At 39.5% G+C, this 22,369-nt stretch overlaps 1 protein-coding gene across 1 annotated transcript in view; it reads right to left on the bottom strand.

The window, feature by feature from the left end:
- Positions 1–22,369, bottom strand: part of lingo2 (leucine rich repeat and Ig domain containing 2) — a 149,962-nt gene that overhangs the window by 58,868 nt on the left and 68,725 nt on the right. The window contains exon 3 of the mRNA XM_076149104.1: positions 19,526–19,609. The gene's annotated coding sequence lies outside the window, so the exon portion shown is untranslated. The remainder of the gene's footprint in view (positions 1–19,525; positions 19,610–22,369) is intronic.

Here is a 22,369-nt window from a genome sequence, read left to right as displayed (position 1 = left end):
ATGTCATCAGTTTTGATATTGTGGATTGTTCCACAATGATATGTTTGAGGCTTGACAGGGGGGGACTATTAGCTTACCAATAATTACTTTTCAATCATTCATTATCAAGAGAATGCACAAATCAATAAAGCAAGCCATGAAACATGCACTGTATGTTATTATCCACTCCTTATTTCAACTTCCACTCTGATGGGATTTGTCTTGAATGGAATAGAAACGATGAGAAAATCCCCCTGCACCTTTCCCCACATATCACTGCAGAACATGGCTTTGGCTGTCAGAGGGATAATGAATAGTGCCATTGAATAGCAGAATAAGTAAGATAAATACAATAAAATATTGCTTTGTCATTGGATTTCACTTTAACTTAAACACACGCCTCCCTCTCGTCAGCATAATCTCTGAGTGAATAGCGCAGGTGGGCCGAACTATCGAGATATTAATTATCGTTGGATCCTAAAGCATGCGGGAGTCCCTAAATCTCCATTCGGTGCTGCTGTCCTGTTTGAGTCCCTTGGACATGTCTCAGGTTATTGGAAAATCAATTTTCTATTTGTTTTATTATTTAACACCCAGTGTAATTGCTTATAGGCCCTCATACATTAAATTAAATGCAATTCCAGCAAAAGCCATATTGCCATAACACCATCATTATCTCTCTTTATTATGTCAACACCGCATTACATTATTTTATTAGATTACATTTTCCTTGCTGACATTACAAATTAGTTCCGTTTTTCATTTCAGTATTAAAAGTTAAAGCAACTAAATAGGCATTATTTCTGTGTTACCATATGTCTGCAGTAATCTTATGTCCACATAAAAGGATAATGGATTGTGGAGAATCGAATAGTTATCTGGATAACCACTAGTGTAGTGAATTTGGTGGTTGGAAAAGCTGTTTTTTTTTATTTGATTTTACTCATTGCTCTTAACACACTTAACTTACTTGCTTTGCACTTCACCCCCGTATCCACTGTCACTTACTGCTTACTGCTATATCTGGTAGTTGGACTATGGAGGTAGTTTGAAATGTGCCACATAACACGAGCTGTCGCACGTCGCCTATGTACAGGCAATAAACTAACCAGTCACCAGAAGTCACTCGTGCAAAAACAAGGATGAGACCTTGATAATAGCTTTTGCAGCTATTCTGAGAACTGATTAGAATGGCTCCTTTATAAAATATAATTAAAGCTTACTGCTGGCTCTGGAGTTGCAAAGAACAACCAGTTGGCTGGCAAAACAAACAAGGAGGCCGTCTGTCAACAACTCAATGCAAGCTGTCAGAAAGTCTTGCTGAAATGTTACTGAATAAGAAAGTGAGGCTGAGTGCCAGATGAGAACTTTTGTGTTGCTAACGGCAGAATTTATCCAATTTTAATGATGCATTTGCCCACTACTGTCAATCTTTTACTTTCGTCCTAAATGCAAATTGTTATAGATAGCCTTAAACGGTAAGTGTAGATGTCAATAGATCTTTATTTAGAGGGAGAGAGATGGGCTAATTAGCTTTGAGTTTTGAGGAATGGCTTGTTCTCCTAAACAAGCCCAGAGACAAATATATCTACGATGTGTGTGTGTTTGTGTGTGCGTGTGTGTGTGTGTGTGTGCACGTGCGTTATAAAGCGTGCCGACTACCGACTGCATCTCATGGTACTAGCAGGTGTGTCCCACAGTGCGGCAGAGCAGATAGCATTAACTAGTTTAGGTAGCGCCAAGAAGTACCCGACACAAAATGCTTATTAAAATCAATAACCCGTCAGTAATGTGTATCGTTAGCCACATGATATTGATAGATGGCGAGCAGTAATATCATATTAGCGTTAAAGTTGGCACTGTTCCTAAAATAAATTATTTAGCCTCAAGTTACTGTGATGTAAATGTCTTTAGTAAGTTATCAAGTATAGTATGTGTCTTGCTATTAAATTATTCACGTAATTGTTTTTCATCACACACTCTAAAGTGGTTATGTGACCTACACAATTTTTTCAACGGGTGATAGAATTTGATTTATCTAAACAAGGACAATCCTTAATCCAAGTAGCAGTTTGTCAAGTGATAGTGAAATTGATATTGAGTGTAAAGACATTTCATTTATCACAACCGATAAAGGGCTTCCGAGCTCTTTTTGCTGACTGTTAAATATGCATATCTGTTTTGTACAAGTAGGGATGTTGACCTTACTTTACATATTGGATGCAGCCACACACTTTTTTCCTTGGAGGGCATTTAAAAATTTATATTGTAATTACAATTATTGCATATTTGCTATATTTCCAATTAGATGCAGTGATGGATGCTGACCGTATAAAACCAGCATTTCTTCCTTTGATAAGGTACAATAGCTTTCTGTGATAAAAAACAACCCCAGCTCAGGGGTGCATTGTACTTTTAATAAAGGCTGGCTTCTGCTGCATGGTAATGGATCACTGTCACATCAGTGAATATGAAAATAATTTTTACTTGACAAGCAAATAGTAATTTGAAGTGCTTGTCATGTGGCTTCCCTCCAGTGCAGATACCTGACAACTATTCCCGGCTGCAAGCGGCACGGCTCAAATACGTTGACATGTGACATGGTGGCATGCGTTTGGAACAATTGCGTAGTGTTGTTTCACACATGAAAAACACCATTATGATAACCCTTAACAGTTTGACACATCAGACCACAAACTAACTGTCTGCCACTTGATCCTCAAAGCAGAAAAAACGAAATTCGACCTAAATGTCCTAAAACATGGTGGCCCAGAGCGATTTCCAGGTCATGTGATGATAAAGGAGCGAGGAACAATGAAATAAGTGCTTTGGAATGTACCTCATGTGTCCTAGTTTCCTCCCACACCTTAAAGAGGACAACTCTCATTCCAAAGACAGGAGTATATTGCTGCCATTATATCTGAACGCTGGTCCCCAGACGTTCAAGCATGGCTGCTTATTGCCTCTGGCATTGAAAAGATTATATTGATTAGCTTTGTGTATGGAGTTTGCACTTACTTCCATTAGGAATCATCATTTGGAAGCCACAGCAATTAAAAGTATTTAGTAAGAATATGATGCTGCATTATGGGGATCTTGGAAATGTACTCGATTCTCTGCATACCAGATGTTAAGGCCTTTTTTAATTAAAGGGGTTTTAACTGCATACGGGATTAGTTAGCCCTCTCATGCGTAGTAGCTCGAGATCATTTTGAGTTTGTGGTCAGTAAGGTTTCTTTTATGGTAATGCCTTAATGCCCCAAGAAGTTGAAAGCACATCCACCATCGGTATAACATCCAATAAGAAAAACCTGCAGATCTTCTTGCTTTGTACTGCTTTGTATGATGATGTTAAAACAGGCCCAATTGTGGCACCTTTCCTCATTCCATGTAGTACTCATGGTTAATTTAAACATTTAGGTGGCTGGATGAATATCGGTGAGTGAGAAAATGATTGACCTTGCTGTTCTCTCCACCATGCATACATTGTTTTTTTAATATCTTTCAAATTATGCGCACCACACAAGTCCAGTCTCATGAGTTGACACAAATACAGTAAAGAGCTGAAAAGAAATCCTCTTCCTAACAAGAATCGCATCAGGGGAAATCTTCCAGAACATTCTAAACATAACTGAACTTGACTCTTGACTTAATGACTTTAGTGAGAATTGATAGAGTGAATGAGACCAATACACTTTTAAAGTGGAAACAAGAGACATAAGCTACAGACATTAGACCCGGAGTACACTTGTCTTGAGGTTATGCCTGTTTTTTCTTTCACACAGAATTACAATGAGAGCCTAACATCCTTTGCCGATTAATTAGCAATGTTACACTGAAGGATTGAGTGAGATGAGAAACAAGTATATTATTTATACATAAGAATAATAATATACTTTCTCAAGATATCGTAACACTGAATTTTGAATGTCTATATGAATAATTCTGTTAGCTAAGTCAACCAAAGGTCACCATGCTGTTGCATGAACCCGTTTTAGCCACTGACTCACCTTAAACCACCATCAGTGTGAACAAGACTGCACGATGTTGACCTGAGCACAGTTTGATCAAGCAAAGCACACCAGCAGGAGAAGTGGGAAGTCTTGGCAGCCTCTGTGCATCAAAATAATAGTTCTGCACAAGGACAACAAAACTGGCCTGGGCTGCAGCTCTTTCCCACAGGCACAGGGAACTTTTAATCTAATTAAAAGAAGACCAGGGAAGGCAACTCGCGATGTAACAGTGGCATCGAGAGTGGGATGCCCTGGCACCACTGCTAATCATCCAACCCAGTAGTGACTATAACTAGTTTTCAGGTCCCCGAGGGCGACGCGGGTGCAGTCAGACATGTGGCACCAAGTGACAGTGCTAAGTTGGCAGCTACCCCTCTTGTCAAGATTGACAACACAATTCCAACACTGAGACTGACCAAGTCGTGAAAACTGGCAGGAGCAATTCATCTTTTGTGTGTCCAATCTCATGATGGAATACAGTGGACAACAGAAATTACATAGGGGGGATGCAGGGGGAACTTGTCCTCTGAAGGTGTTCCTGGGGCAAGTTGGAAAGAGAACAGCAATGAAATATTCTTGGCTAAAATTGATTGGAAGTAAACATTTCTATCAAAGTCAGAATCCAGATGATTAATGTTTGCGATCATACCAGCCATGACTGAGAAGTTGTGACCAAAATTGTTTTTTCTGTTTTGATCACGTTTAAAATCAACGGCATTCCTTGCTTCTCGCATTACCTGCACCCACTTGAATGGAGTGCCGTGGGTTCTAAAGGAGCTTTAAGCTATTTATAAGGTCCTCCAGTCCCTTCTGAATCTGATCACTAAGTAAAAACACAGCAGTCATCAGTTTTCCTGTGTCGAAGAAAAACTTTTTATTTGAGTTATTTATGCCTGATGAGTCAAACAGGTCCAAAATGAAAGTTAAAAGTTTGTGATGGACTGTTTTTATATTCTGTATGTAATAAAGCCTTTCTGCCCGTAGAGAGATATATGTGTAGATATAACACCGTTAAGTCCCCCATGACTCCAATGGTGTGTACATGTGTCTAAACAATAGATGGTAAAAAGTGCTGCACAAATAAAGATAAGACCGAGGTGTTGTTTATTATCGTACATCATGTCAACAGCTATCAACGCAGTTATTTCTGAAAATATGAATACATTTTACACGTGTAGTTTTGCACACAGTGAGCCAGAAAGGTTCAGCTCACACTTGGTTCTAATTGTGGTGACTGTATCTTTGATTAGAACACTGTCAAAAGCAGATGTTCAACTAAGACAAATCCATAGGTCCTGATCCTTTACTTCAATGTAATCGTGAGAACATGGGATCCAATTCATAATCCGTATCCCTAATTAACACAATGACTATTTGTGTAAAATGTCACCTTTAAGAAAGTTTGTTTGACTTCCGGGACCTGTCAGAAATGTCATATTTGAAAAATGCTTGGCTGTGAGTCATACTACATACTTGATTATACATGATATTAACCTACTAAACCTGTCTGAATCTTAAACTAATGCATGTACTGTCGTATTTGGTTTGATTATGCAAAGATGTCCTCAAAATTCGATGGTATGAATAAGAAAAGTGTTTTGGAATCAGGATGATGGTTCTTCAGTAAATGATACAGTGCAGTGCCATTATTCAACTCTATAAGAAAAGCTGTGGTAATTAATCAAATACTCTAATCTATACACTAAACTAAAATTGGAGGATGTTCACTTAAATAATCTGTAATGAAAACGCAGTGTTCTTCCAAAATGATGAATCGCACCGGAATTTTCAGCCAAATTATTTGCCCCATGTTCTTGGGAGCTGCTAAAGGCCAGCTTTATTGCTGATCATTATTTATCACAAATTTAAAATATCTTTATTTTGGGTAAACCCTGGTGGCAGAACCACCCTGACAAAGTTATTGAGGTGAGTGCGCTAATGGTGTACGCTGTCACAATCAGAATGTATAGTTCTAATAAAGGGCACTCTTGTTGACCACTTTAATGGCATTTTGTGTTTACTGGAGCAGCTGCTGTTGTGTTAAAGAGCAAAGTGAAGTGATGGGTTCTTGTAACTGCTATACAGGCTTTCAAACTCATTAGATTTCCCCAGATGTGGTGTTCCGCAATGGCTGTTTTATTTCCTCAATCACATCATTTATAAACTTTATTTCGAAAAACTAGTAATAAAATCCTCCTGAAGGCATGACATGACATTGATGTGGCTTTTTTCCTACAGTACGCCTGCGATTCAGGAGTAGCACTGCCATAATAATTGGCAATATAAATTTTGCAAAAACTCTCATTTTGTTTAAATGAAATGAGTGCTGTCCCTGAGAGGCCAAGATAGTTCCAAGCCATGAAAGTGCCTTTCATGCTGTTCACCAGGAGGGTCATGCACAGCAGGTAATAATTCCTCTCCACTATGTGCTAATAATTAGTAATCTTCATTGTGCAGCTGTGGCGATGTTTGCTGTCCCATCAAAAAGGCGTCCCGCTTCCTGACACATCCCATTATGGCCCACCTACATATTTGTGAAAGCTGAATTGACAACAGCACTTATATTGTGAGATGGAAACCTAATACGCATGAATATAAATACCCTATGTGGTGGCTTTCTGAATTGTCTTCAATCGTAATGTGACATGTTTGAATTGCATTGTTATAACTACATTAATACAATTCATTTTTTCTTCTGTCAAGTTCTCACTATGTCTTCTTCAAAATGAATGCAAAATGTGCATGAAAGCAATTAGGGTCTATCTCCAAAGCACCCATCCAAGCATTGCAAACTTAATTATAAGGAGTACCTCCATCATGCCTAATGAATATCTACTATGCCATGTGCCAGAAGAGATGTCACTAATTCAACATTGTAGTTGTGGATTAGGCCAGAAACCATTAACTCAAAACACTGACACTTCATATCAATTTTAAACCCAAGTTAATTAAGGATTAATCAACCTGAATGTTTGTATGTTTTTCGAAGCAAAATTTAACAGCATTTAGGTAGAGAAACTCTCAAAGTGCTACATGCACCTTCCAGTCCTGCGTGTTGTAATTACGATGATGGCACTGGTGATAATAATCATTGGTTTGAAAATAATAGAAGCATGGAACATCATTATAAGTTTCATGGCTTTTCATTTTACCCACTATTTGCAGTTATGCCAGTCAATTATGTGCCGTTTGCAAGTTACACAGTGACCTTATCCACGCTGACGAATGGCCAATTTTTTCACACCCTTTCGCATCCCAGCATGCTTTGCCTTATTTACTGCCTAGTTCCTAAATGCCAAATTTGTTCCTGTTTACTCACAGCATCTTCTGGTTTTTGATTGAGGCAACTAGCTGAAAAATACCCTGATGGATTTCATTGCTCTATACATTCTGGTTTTAATTGCACTGCAAAAATGAGTGTTGTAATGTCTGATGTATGTGCATGAGACCTGACTACATTTGATCCTTAATGGAATCCCTATAGGCAAGGGACATGTGATCAAGCTCAGAAATTATCAGTCCATGCATTTGACAAGTCCCTTCACAATTTTGACGATATAATTCATTTCCAAATTTGTTTATTATTACCATGACTTTGATTTACCAGCATTGTCACATTTAGTTTGCAATGTGTCAAACACCAGCTGGGATTGCTTGAATACAAATCTTTCTCTCTGCCGAAAAAACCTTTTCCAACATGCAGTTTAACATTATTTCCCGATCGCACAAGTTTGATTGCCATCTTCAGCGTAATGCCGGTGGTTGGGATTGAACCTCTGTCGTTACCAGATTAGTAGATTAGTAACTGAGTGAGCCACAGGGGAGCTATTAACTCCATGATGTGGTGAACCCAGGTGCATAATTCAGATGAGGTGGAGAGTTTTTCCCATCTTTCTTTGAAGCTCTCACCAGGTTTTCTTTATAAATTAACAAACCAAAACAACAATGGCCTACCAAGTAACCAAGACTGAAGGAAATCAAAAGCTGTAATCTAACCAGGATAAATCTCAGGCAAAAGACATAAACTAGGCTAAGCAGGGGAATGCAATGCAAATTAATACCAAGCACTCAAATCTGGATGAAGACAATCACGGTAATAACAGGCAGATGCTGAGCATAAATGCTGTCTAAATATATTTTGGCTATGTCCAAGCCCAAACAGACCCGGAGGCGGTTTTTGATATAGCCGGCCAGCAGTCAGTCACTTAGACTGGAGGCCTCCTGAGTCCGCTCTCTCCCCCTGGTGGAGTGGCGGTTACTCGTTCCTGGCTGGTCTGTGACAACAGCCCTCTTCAATTGCAGCAAATAAGTTATTTATACTTTTAGTTTGAGGGGCTGTGTAATAAATTCCATTACCTGACACAAATTCTTTCCCTCAGCCACATAGAGGAAATGGAACGTGGGCAATGACTTATTGTTTTTATGACTCAGTAGCTTGAATATCTTTGAATGACATTATTGATAATAAAAAAACAGTCCCCCTGGCTTTGTTGGTCCTGCTGCATACTTCATTTATTATGGAGAGGATATGGAAACCAGAGTATAGGCTGCATGCCGCCCTGGGTCCTAATTTCGTGTGTGACAAGTTGGTTCACGGTCTCTGACATATCTCAGAAGGGTCTCTTTAAAGACCTGGTTATTTTTCTTGAATTAAGTTTATTTGCACAGGGTTTTGAATACATTATCTCATCAATGAATATGATTTTAAATCAAAAATATTTGTGAGCCCTGCAGCTTTTTGAAGTGGCACTGGCTGCTGTTCATCCATTGCATAATTCAAGTCTATAGATGTTTCGATTTAAGATGCGTGGCTAAAGTCAAATATTTAAGAACAAGAAATCTGGACTATGGAGAAAACATTGATATGTTTTACATGTCTTGTTATGTTAAATATTTAGAATATACAAGATGAGGTCTTTCTCAAAAAACAGCCATCCTCTTTATCTGCTTATCTTATTCAGAGTCACGGAGGGCTGTCAAAGCCGGCAAAATAAAATAATAATAAAAATGAAACCATAGATGGCTTTCAATAGAGTTTTAACTGCTGACACAAAACAATATGTCTACAGGGCTGCAACACAATTTTGGGAACTGCCAATGTCAAGAGGTCAAGTCAAATCATGTTTATGTGTACAGCACAACATCACATGCAGTTCAAAGGGTCTCAAAAGGTTTTACACGCTCATAAGAGGAACGGTCACCACCCCTGCCAAAGCTCTCTAGGAAAACAAGGAAAAACCTTCACATATATGGCGAAAAGAAAATAGAGGAACTCTCGTGAGAGACAGTTCAAAGAGATCCCCTCTCTTCAGACAACCAGGTGTAGAAAGTGTAGGGGGAGGAAGAGGCAATTACCAAGATACACAACAAAGATGTTAGAGTCGAGAAAAATATACAATTTAATGTGTTCCAGATCCAGAGCATGTTAGACCCAGAAAAAGCATCAGAGTGAATATAAATACCACTTGAACATGAAAATATAAGGTATAAATACAAACCATGTCGTAGAGCTAAATATAGTTCAGCACGAGTGCACTGTATCAAATTTATAGTGGAGTAAATCGTAATGACCTGTACCAACATCTGATAATAGCTTCCAGTTGGCAGTGTTCTTATCCCATCTCCTAGAGGCAATGACCCCTCAGAGATGCGGAACTTGCTGCGTGTGCTTTTGCAACACTGCTTGGGGTTTTACCGTCCATCCGGCTCACACAAGAGGTCAGGCTCACCTTCAGTCAGGCGTTAAAATGAAGTCCACTCCCTCACCAATCTCATCACTCAAGACCGATCCGACTCCCAATTGAACACATAAAATGTAGTCTTATGAGCTTCCTGCATCGTATATTTCCCTGTAAGTGGTTGAGGACTAACTGGTGTCTCAACAGAGAGAGGATTCATGATGTAAAGTTGGGGAGCTGAAGTGACCTGTCTTGCTTTGTGTCTCAAAAATGTAACATTACAATAGGAAAACAATATCCTTATTTACTCCACATCTTTGCTGTAGTGTACACTTTAACAGCAGGGTATCTTAGCGACTAGAGAGATCCGCCATCAAGTGTGTTTTTTTTGTATTTACATTTATATTCCAGATGTTTATTGCAGTGCCAAGCTTTCTTTTTAAAGAGCCACAAATTAACAAAGACATAATTGTATGACATTGTGTGAAGCTGTTGCTATACTGCTACCTAGGAGCCTCCAACATGCTTCAACAGAGCACAAAAATATGTTATAAATGACACAATATAGCCAACAAAGGCTTAAGAGAAAAACCCTTAACAGCAAAAACTCAGATCCTTGCCCAGAACAAATTCTATTGCCTTATATAATCCTTTAAAGGTAAGTCATATAGATGTTTCTGTGAGTGCACTGGCACAGCAAGTCATCCCTCAAATTCCTCCATTTTGAACAAAGCTCCATTCGTACTGTGTCACAATACCTGGAATGTTCACAACGTTGCAGGACAATGTAGGAATGACTGTTACATTTGACATGCAGCACATTGTGACTGTGTCAAGCATAAAGCGAGCTAAATCCTGTTGGATCCATAAGGTTATTCTTTTATGGCTGACTCTGATTAACCTCATCTCTAGCCGACCTTATCTAAACTGTAATGTACACTCATTTTAAAGATGAAGGACCATTTCATGAATCAGATGTGGTATTTGTCTTAGGATCATTTGCACAGTATATCTCCTGTCATGTTTTCTGTATGAATCAGAGTCGTGGCCCCATTCCTTACACGGAAGGACACATACTGTATATGGTTTAAGACATATCACGCCTGGCTGAACTTCTGGAGAGGCGAATATGTTTATGCAATGATAAAATCTTTCGTTCCAGCAGTGCTGCCCTATAAACACACTACGATGTATCCAGTATCCATTACAACCACTGTTTTCCTGCTGGAGAGTGAGCTGCTCCAGTGAAGCACAGGCCCTTAAGTGCCTTCTCTCACCTTGTGTGTATTTGTGTGTGTGTATTTCTTGGACAGAGGCCACAGGATATGTAAGACTTAAAGTTGATGGTCCAGTGCCCCTGCCCAAGAAAATGCCTCCCTCTCAATCACCCTATTCCAAGTGCTGTAAGCTTGTTAGGTGCAGTATTGCTTCTCAGTCTAATTTCCTGCACGACAAGGCCTTGTTTGTTTCATGGCTGCTCCACTGGCCGGTTAACGATGAGGATTTTTAGCTTGCCAGTGTTTATTCAGTAATACTGTGGCTGTGTTCTGCTTGTGAAGTCTTACACATGAAGCTAAAGGTGTCTCATACATACAAACTCTTTGAAGGCAAGTCAAGGCGACTCCTAGAAGAGATTTTGTAAAATGATTTCATTATGTTGTTCTGTCTTCTGTCAAACATATATCATCGTCTTTTCATCAGGATGAAAAAGGTGATCACATCATTATCAACCAAGATCGCTCAATGGCTACACCTGGGTACATATAAAACCATGTACTTGTAAGTACACACACAAATAGACAAGAGACAACAAGACAAGGGGTCAAATGAACTAAGAATTTGTAACTGTTTTTAGGTGCAAACATGTCAAGTAATGCCTATGTCTATGTTAACGAAGGGGCTGCACTGTTTTGTGGCAGCTAAATGACAGAGGAGCTGCATGTCTGGGGTAATGCATTATGTGCATTGGGTGTACCTATGTAGAATTATAAAAATGTGGGAGGAAGGAGATTAATTCAAAACTGTGGAAGGAAAGATTTATCATTTGAGTTTGGCTGCTGTAGGGAGAGGAAACTATACTTGTTTTCTAGAGCCTGGAAGAAGACGGAATAATTGCTTAATGCTTATTGAAGACGGTTTGATCATGCAGAGAGAGAGGAAGTAAGAAAGAAGAACACACTGTTAGTCATCAGAAATGCCATGACAGCAGACATAAATAATATGTAGATTTTTCACACAACTTCTTTGCTAAGTCTCCCCTGCCCTGCTCATTTATTAGTTTCCAGGCATTTGCGGTTCACTGCAATCCTGAAGCCAAAACTGACTACGCAATGATTTTTTAATCTATTGACAGCAGTGATCTTGACAGAAATTGATCTTAGAATGACTTAAAACCTCCCAGATTAATTTATCAGAGGTCAGAAAAAGTATACAAGTTGTGTTCATCTGTCGGGGGACAATATTTAACCCATATTTCCTCAGTCTCTGTGCCAGCAGAGTGAAGAGACACCAGTGTTATTAAATGACGCTGCAAATTAGTGCAGCAGAATCGAATGTCTCTGGTTGTGATTTGTGGTGCGTTAGGTAAATACACCCCAATAACTAGATGCCACTGAGCATGCCGAGTCATGCGATACTGTATCTGGTAACATTAGTTGTAGCAATCTAAATAAATAACGGTTCCGAACCAAGTCTCGACAATGTCCAACATGGGAAAGGAGGAAAAGGTGAAACCAAGGGACTTTCTTGAACCCTTGGTTGCTTAAGGCTTGTTATTGGAGAGAAAGTTAATCGGTGCCTCAGTGATTGTATACAGATAAAGAATATGTCTACCATAGAAGTAGTGTCATGTGACATTGTGTCTCAGGGAAAAGGGCTACACACACAAGAAAGTTGTCAAATTTATGTAAAAGGTACAAATGAATGCAAGTATAAGCACGGCCAAGTACAGCAATGGATATTATAATATAATGTTTAAAGTGTAATAAGTAAATAATCACAGGCCAAGCCAGCCATGTTATCTCCTGAACTACAGCAAATTCCTCTACTCGATGACATCACACTGTGTAAGGGAAGACAACGCAATGCTGAGTCTTGGACTTGCCATTTATAGATCATTTTCCCTTTTCAAACCCACCCCATCAGCATTTTCCCTATTTGATCTCCGTCTACTCCCTAGCTCTTGCTGTACTCGGCAAGTTCTATCATTACCACTGATCTGCATCCTCACTCCTGTTTAGCAGCGTTGTGAAAGTATTCCATGCAATATTGATTTTTCCCCTGAATTTCTACCCCTTCAAATCCAGGTTCTCCCAGTCACACCTGCTGAGTCCAGCCATTTTTTGAGTGTGGACTTAGCCTTCAGTTGGATGTGCCTGGTGCATAATATTCACCGGGTTAGAGCCGCATCACTGCACATTAAAGGTTGGAGAGGAGGGAACATAAACACATTCCTCTCCGGCATGGTCAACGCTGGTGTCATGGGTATTATTACCCTATCCACCTTCCAGCCCTTATCATTGCCTGCTGTTGCTGATATAGTTTGTAGAGATACAGGATGCACTGTAGGCAGTGTGTGTGTGTGTTTGTGAAAATGAAACCGTGAGAGGGAAGCAGAAAGGAAATGGATATATGAAAGGAAGCGGGAGAGACAGCCAGAGAGGGAGAGAGAGAGGTGAGGGTGTTTGTGTGTGTGCGGGTGCAGGTTCGGGTGTGGGCGCGAGTGCGATTTTGAGCACATGCAGGTGTGTTTGACATGTGCAACACTTGGTGATACAATCCAGCAGCTAATTAAAGATTGTAAATTTTCTTAATTGGGGTGAGGTCCTGTTTTGATAAATTATTTAATTAAAAGAATAAATGTAGTGAACAAAAGTCAACATGAAATCATCTTCTTTCAACTTTTTGTATTGTATTGTTGAAGTCATGTTAAAATATGCTGCATCTGTGTTGCAGTTTTCAAACCTCTGGATGAACCATGTTAAAACCTGTTTAAAGTTAATATTGGATGATGTCATTTTATCAGATTTTTCTTATTGTCTGATATCAGCTTCGGTATCATGCGGGGGAAAAAAAAGAATCCAATATCAGTGAAGCCCTTCTGTTTGTATACACAATATACAATAAGTGTGCCTGCATTTATGTGAGGAATAGACAGTGTTATCGAGGGGATGTGTAAGTGAGTGTGTGTACACAAAAGGATTGAAAAGGAGACAGCAAGACAGATAACTGCCTAGCACTCAATACTTCATCTCACTTCTTTCTCTAACACACAAACGCTGTGGGGATCCAGAGTTTGTACAAAGCCCCATATATATACACACAGATCACAGCATCCATAAATAATGGATTACACATAAATTAAACATGGAAGTAGAGTTTGTGATCGCCGCTCACAGTTGGCTGGCTACGACGGCTCGGGCTCCACTACAAGATTTAATTAGAAGCCTTGCATTTCCTGTATGGAAAACAACAACAAAAACACAAACTAGGGGAAGTAAGCCACTGGGAGCATACCCTTTGATTTCCTACAATGTACTGAGTTACTACAGTTTGCTATAATTGTGTGCTACGTGAAAGTACATCCCCATGAACAAGAACATCTAATAATCTTGTCATTTCGGCCCCTTTTCCTCACCTCTGCTTTCTTCAATTGTTGCTAACACTCCTGATAGTGGTTTGCACTTAAAGGGGCTGTGCAGATGCATCACACATTATCTGGTCGACACAGCCAGTAATGTTGAGTGTGTGTGTGTAACGCGTACATAATTAAAGATGGAAGAGAACAGGCTTATGTGAACATGATAGCTGCAACGTGAGTGTAGGTTGGTAGGTCAGGTAGGCAGAACTGAGCTACTTCTTTACAATTTGTTGTATTTTTGGATTTTAAATACAACCGTTTGTAAAAAATATGACAAACAACAGCAACAGAAGACATTAACAATGGTAGGAAACAAACACGTCACACGATATTGTCCCTAAACCACAGCAACATGCCAATTCCTGTATCATAAAAATATTAAGACTTAATTAAATCTGCTTTTGGCCATTCAAGTGCAAGACACAGTTATATGCAAGCTGGTCTCTCTTGTCTGGCTTTTCTTCTTTCCAGCTACCTTCAAAGTTATCACACACTTCCAATCGCTGCCTGATCTTTTGACTCACAATCGGGGGCTTTTTCGAGCCCTAAACTCTTCTTACTCTCTTGTGCTGGACTCAGGCACCCACCAACTCACACAAATTCTCTGTTTCATCCTAACATAGTCGACAAAATTGCAGACACCTTCTTGAACATGTTACAGATATGTTTCACCAAACACTATTTTGACAACGCAAATCAAGTTGCCATGTGACTGACCTACTGTGAATACAATCTGATTCCCTGCATATCATTAAGTGTAGTGCTATGATCGACTATTGAACAAAGATCCAAGTGCCTGTCGTTCTATAAGCTCATTCTTAATCATGGTATTGGTGATATTAAGAGTGACATTTAAGATACCCACAAGGCTGCGTTTTCGTAAAAGACCTGAATGAGGCCCATCTGGTCTAAGTAGGGCAGCAAGGATGACAGTCTGCCGGCATGTTAATCTGTTCTGTGAGAGACGAGGGGGCCTATAGAGATGATGAAGATGATGACACTCCCAGTCACGTTTACTCACTTGGTGAACCTTGTCTGCTCTTAATCAGTCTTGACAGTAACAAAAAGGATGAATATTCTCTAATCACGGCCCAAAATTCTGATCACTTCTGGCATTTCCCTAATCAGTCCATAATAGCATTTTGAGGACAGTGTCAGTGGATAATTGAAGGTTAGGCATACCAAACAAGCTTCTTTCAAAAGAAGAAAATCATTTTGCTGTAAATACCACAGGGGATAAGATAAAAGTTGGACATTAGGAGACTTTTTGGTGGTGGTTTCAATTTAATTTTGTGTGCTGAAATGACAACTTTCCCCTTTTCTTTAAAACAAACTGATTTCTTTCTTATTAATTTGTTTGAATATGGAGTATGTCAGCGCGAGAGAGAGTGAGAGTTCATTGCTATTAGTTTCAGATGGTTCACTCGGGCAAAAAGAGAAAAAAAAGGTTCCACTCTACTCTATTCCATCTTGCTTGAAAGCATTTAGTGGTTTTGCAGAATGAGTGTTTAGTGATACAGCATGCATCTTACTGTTTTTCAGTTTAGAAAGCACACTTGCACATGCCGTAACTACACAACCTACACAGTATCTCTACATACAACAGCGCTTCTCTGTCTGGATCAAGGCCCGGATCTGGACCAACACACAAATCAAACCCAACCAGCTCACAAAGCTTGACGGGCTTAACATGTCTAATGGTATTTTGGGATATGTAATGTTATGTTCAATGTGTTTTAACTGAAATTGAATGTACCCAGATATGCTTTACTGTGTATCACTGGATACTGTGAGACAGAAATAACAATTTTGCAACTTGGATATGGAAATATTTGATTGATTTTCTCCCACTGCGATGTTATGGACCCTTACTATATTTTATCAGTGCATTTCATTCGCACAGATCAGACCGCTTATTTAAAATGAATATGTGGATACTAATCAATAATAATGTTCATTAAAAACTGTTATGTTAATCCATTACAGAGTTTCAATGCTATTTTGTCCTTATTAGTTCCATCTTATAATGCTGTACAGTCCAATACAAGAAGCTACTACTTGATTGTTGACTGTAGCAAAACACTGTCAGAGTCATTTGCATTAAAAAATCCATCAGCAGACCATTTGTGAACGCTTTCAAACTGTTTCAACATTCTCAATCACCTGGAATGATTGCAGCATCATTTGAAATGTAATTACCAACCTTCAAATGATATGTCTGGAAGGAAGAGTTGGGAAAATAATGAATCAACGCACACGGTGCAGATGTGATGTTATTACCAAGAATGAGTTGTGTGAGCAACAAATAAAACATTAGACAACGTGGATGTTATATGTTTCCAGTTTTGTATAAATGTGTCAAGGTGGTACTGAGAAATAAAATGCATTTGAGTTTTCTATTATACCTACCATCCACCTCATTATAAAACATATTTGTCCACAATTAGCATAAGAGCTCCTCAGAGAAACATATAAACAGCATTTCTGACATTTCAGAGTCATCACTATGAAATAATTTCAACTAGCTCAATAGAACCAGGCTCCTTTCCCAGAGGGAGCCCTTTAACATCAAGCTACAAGAAAGGGGCTGGATATAGAAATTCCACATCCATATTAAATCCCAACAGCAGGTACAGGGAATGCAGCACCTTGGCTAGGTCTTGCTTTCCAAACCAGAGTGTGTGTGAAACAGCAACCGGGCTTGCTATGACATCTCACTTTCCCTGTCAACGGCGCTGTCGTCTTTTAGAGAGATTATTTTTCTCGTTTGTGCTTCAAAGTGTGAAGCCAGATCTAATAATATAACATCATGCTGACATTTGGGAAATTGTGTCCTCGTTTTGAATGCAGAAAACAAAAAAGCTACTGTAGGAGGAAAACAAAGTAGTTTCCCGTACCTGCATATGCCAGCAGCAGAATGTCTAATCCCTCCACTAACACACATAGATTTACCTTTTTGTGTAGTTAAAAACATTGCCAATTTGGCACACATTTATGTGGAATGGAATGTGGTAGGTGAGAATTTTGAGGGGCAACCCCGAAGGCATCTTAAAAAGCAACGTGTCCTGCCTACTGCTTAGGTATCCAACAGGGAGATGAGGTGATAGGGATGGCGCAGAAGTAGGCCATTACCTGCAGAGAAAGCATGTGGAAGCAGCACAACTAATTGCAGCAAGGCCCACGTGGCCTCTTCACACTTGATCTCTACCTTTGCTGAGGAAACTGAATATTGGCCTGAAATGACAAACAGTGCTAATCGTGTCTGAGGTCAATTTTTGGAGAGATGCAAAACGTGCTCAGGCCAAAACAAAGGTTTGATAAAGAGGTGGATGTATAATGTAAAATGATCTCAATGACATATAGTTCATTTTACTGTGGGTTCCTATTAATACTGATAGAGAACGATGCCAAATCAGTTATTGAACAAGAAATGGGTGGGCTTTGATTCCCTCATGATACCAACCTCTGCCAACTTATTGTGTGCCAGACCATCAGTCTATCACACGCAGATGGAAACTCATTCACACCTGTGTGCAATGTTGCCTTTCCACAGCACCTCACCTGTGTGTCCCTTGGACTGTGTGAACTCCATACAAATTCCAGGTTTGAACACACGTCTCCGTCTCTCTCTCTCTCTCTCTCTCTCTCTCTCTCTCTCTCTCTCTCTCTCTCTCTCTCTCTCTCTCTCTCTCTCTCTCTCTCTCTCTCTCTCTCTCTCTCTCTCTCTCTCTCTCTCTCTCTCTCTCTCTCTCTCTCTCTCTCTCTCTCTCTCTCTCTCTCTCTCTCTCTCTCTCTCTCTCTCTCTCTCTCTCTCTCTCTCTCACAGGAAACAAGACATGATTACCTCATTTCAGAGTTTGTGCATTAAGTACTATGCACTTCATACTGTACTGATTACAATGGAAAAATCTTCATTCATAATTGCTTTTGTTCTTTGGCTGGTAGCGCTGACTGCTGTGCAAATTTAGCCCTCATGACGCAACTCAGTGAAACTTTCATACAGTGGCTGATAACTTAACTCCAACACCTCGGGTATGTTCCCTCTCTTTTAAAAGATTAGAGTTGCAATAGTTTATGGGGCAATTGAATTTAACATGACTTTATCACAGAGCAGCAGCTGGAGAAAACTGAGAATCCAGAAGTATGTGGGGCTGTGAACGCACGCGTCAAACTTTGTCTCAATAAAGCTTCCTCTGGGTAACACGACTTCTTGATTTAGATGCAAAACACAATCCCATGCTCGGCTGGCTCCTCCCATGAGGGCCCAGGAGATCAAGATTTAACGGTGATACTGAGGGAAAGATACTATCTATCTGCAGCCTCCCATCTCTTCACACAACATCACCTCTGCTGCTGTTTTATCACTTCATCTTATAACCACATGCTGCCACACATCACTTAAAGACGCACACAGGCACACACACGCAAACACATTTGCACATACAGCTGTGCACATGCAAAATCTATTACCTGACTAAGCTTGGTTACTGGCAGATGGAGCCAAGTGGAGTTTGAAATGTTAATTAAAAACCTTGGTCAAACATGATATTTTATCATGTTGACTTAAAATGGTGGATCTGCACAGCATTGATATCACAACGACGCTATAACTTATAATTACAAAGAGCACACGCCACCTCTTAACATCATCGGTAATTTCTGTCCTCTTACAGGACTGAAACTTCTTCTTTGATGTTTGAAGAGACATTGATCCTTGACATTGAATTAACAAGCTGTTACATATTTACCTGTATTAGCAATTACCATATTGCATTGTATGTATACTCTTTGTGATTACAGATTTGTATTTCAGCAGTCACATAGAGTCATTCAAGCACATACTCAAAAATCATCCACTACACACTACTAGCATTAATGTCAAGGTCTTAGTGGCCTTATTGAATGAAAGCTAACTTATATGCGAAGAAAAAGAAACATGGTATAGGGAGGAAATGACGGCCAGCAGAGCACCAGCATCTACTCATCAAAGTCGGTTGTTGTCGGTAGTGAGTAACAGAATCATGTCAGCTTGACCCATCAAAGGCCACAGAGTGGACTTCTTTTTTTTTCATGGTCATGCTATCTATCTATATCTCCCAATCATATATAAACCCTAAAGGCACCGTGACTGACACAAAAGGAATGGAATCATCTAAAATAAACACAGAAGAGCCGAGAACAAAACCGATAAGAGACAGTAAATGTCGACTGCTTACCACTTTGAGAAGCAATCATCCCCTCAGCCATGGCCTATTCGCTTTCTCTTCTTTTGCTGTTGTCTCTCTTTCTCGGTCCTTTATCTGGAGGGAGCGGACAGGAAGAAGCAGAAATAGCGGGAGAAATCACGGGTAAGCTTATAAGCTAGAACAAGGATCAATACATAAAGATAACAATTTTAATCATGTTGTAAACACAGTGCTTAGAAAGTCTGACTGTTGGATGGGCAGAGGAGAGACAAGAAATCAATAGCAGAAACTGTGACAGCGCATTGGCAAGAGCTTGAGTATACACAGTACCTAATTTCAAACCATACAAAACAGATCGCAAGAGCTTGTGTTTTATCTCAGCCTAAGAACAATGTCAGCAAGTCCTGAGAGCAAGAGGAGGGAAGATAGATTTTTGGTGAGAGTTTTTGATTTTTTTCCCCATCCCTAAGCAATGCACACCTCGCCTGCTTCTTCCTACTATAATGAGACCCCTCATCGACACTGCGGGAGGAAATGTGCCTGAGATGGTGATGTGATGAAAGAGAAGAGAGAGAGAGAGAGAGAGAGAGAGAGAGAGAGAGAGAGAGAGAGAGAGAGAGAGAGAGAGAGAGATAGAGGGCATGGGAGAGGGGGAGAGAGAGGGAGAGAGAGAGAGAGAGAGAGAGAGAGAGAGAGAGAGAGAGAGAGAGAGAGAGAGAGAGAGGGTTATTGCTGCTATAAGCAAAGGCAGGGACATAACAATCAAATTTAAAAAAAAAGAAAGAAAAAGTTTGATTCAGCACACTGTTGTAAAAATCTCTTCTGACATCCTGCACTATTAGTACGCCATTAAGAGTTCAAGGACGATAGCTGTGCTGTTTTTTTGATCATTTATCCATTGAATCCCCTTGTTAAGTCTCAACCTGGTTCCTCAGATTTGCCACAGTGTATTGATTGATTTTTTGGTCTGCCCTCGTCATTCTGCTGATGTTGATATATTTGCCCAGTAACCTTAATAAGACAATAATGAACATATATCCAAAGGAATTCAGTCTGACATGAAATCTTACATTATAACCTTTTGGCCCGTACCATCTTATAAATGGCGTGGACTGCTCGAGCATTTGTCTCTGACACCAAGACAAATGGCTGTGAATTTATTGTGCTTATAGAATAAAGTGACCCTGATTGAGACTGAAATGCAGTACATCATCGCATATAATGTGCGACTCAATAACCATTCATCGATAATGCGCTGTAGTCATTGCCACTAATTCCACCATCAGCTGCTATCTTGGCTTTCGTTCATAAGGATGCATTATCACACTATTCACCACCTGGATTCAAGAGGCACACCAATCAAGGCAACAGTGTGTCCTTAATTATGTGACCATAAAGTGTCTTAATATGCAAGAACATCTGGATGTTGTTATAGACATCAGAGCTTCATCAGCGTTGTTCGTAACTGCCACACCTCAAACTCAGATAATTGGTCAGAGAAAGCACTTTAGTTCCGACGATGAGGGTGGCTGTTATTTTTCCAAAGCAAAAACATGGCCATGGTGTGGGGTAGGAGGGAGAAAATCTGCTGAGGATTTTTAAGGTTAAAAACAATATAAAAGATTGAAATAATATTTTTTCAACATAGTTTCTACAATCATATCATACACAATTAAAGATTGCATTGTTATGGGTAATGTGGTTTTGGTCATGGCACCTCAAAATCAAAAAAAATCAAAATGCATGTAAACATGCCTCGTGGTGACCTTCAAAATCAAAGAGACAGTATCTGAAAACTGATCTTATTCAGTGTCTGAAGCCATTTTCTTTAAAAGATCTGGCAACGTGAATGTGTGTTTTGTGTAATTTTGTCAGCTTGTTGTCACACTGGTTTAACAGTGACTGAAAATACATATTTGCTAACCAATTTGAGAAGCACTCAGGAATCTGAGCGTACTTGATGATGTGCACTTCACAGGTTGACGACTACTTTCAAGTCCCCTGTTACATTATAATTTCAATGGAAAAAAGGAGAAATGCAATATATTAATGCTTTTGTAGAATTACACAGCTGCATAAACAAGGAATAATACAGTTCCATAAATCTTTAATAGTTCAGTTTTGCATTCACTTCCGAAAAGACATTCAATTCAGAATCGCTTGTCTGAACTGATATACAGCTATTTAAAATTAACCAATTACTTCTCACAGCTGGTTTTTATGTTTGTCTCCATCTTCAGCATTTGTTTATGTGTAAATAAACAATTGATTTATACCTCCTGACTGTATAAAAGTCAGGAAGATAAATAAAAAAAACTAAATGATAATATTTAAGATGGTCTACTCCAGCAAAAGGATGGAAATCAAGAGAAACAAAAATGTCAGACAGATGCCCTCCAGGATGTTAACGTGATCCATTCAATTACATTTGTCGTCTCATTCCTCCACACAGATAAGACTCCACATTCTGTCAAGTACCAACAGGAATTTGAATCCATTGATTTGAATTTGAATAATGATTTCCTGCTAATAGGCACTCAAGGTAGGACTCTAATATAAATCTTAATCAAAATTACTTTTACTATAAAAGCGGACAAATTATGCATTTTTGCATCAAGTAAGACAAACGCATTGGTGCAGAACTGCTTTAAACACTTTGAAAGTAAGTCAATCAACTTTATTTGCTCACACATGTGGTTAGATACAAATCCCAAAAACTTCTTTTGCCGATGGTGGGATATTCTCAGCTCAGGTCGATCTGTGAAGAGCAGGGTGTTTTGGGCCTGTCTCTACTCAGTGTGCACCGCATTGCTGCAGCAAGAGGAAGTAGATAACTCTATTTGCTGTGTATCACAAATGTTTCAAAATAGACCC

The sequence above is a fragment of the Genypterus blacodes genome, unplaced genomic scaffold (genome assembly GCF_046128005.1).
Source record: "Genypterus blacodes isolate CSIRO-AG114 ecotype Tasmania unplaced genomic scaffold, CSIRO-AGI_Gbla_v1 ptg000044l_1, whole genome shotgun sequence".
Taxonomy (NCBI): Eukaryota; Metazoa; Chordata; class Actinopteri; order Ophidiiformes; family Ophidiidae; genus Genypterus; species Genypterus blacodes.
The sequence above is the reverse complement of the archived record's forward strand: the minus strand, read 5'-3'. Positions and strand labels throughout refer to the sequence as shown.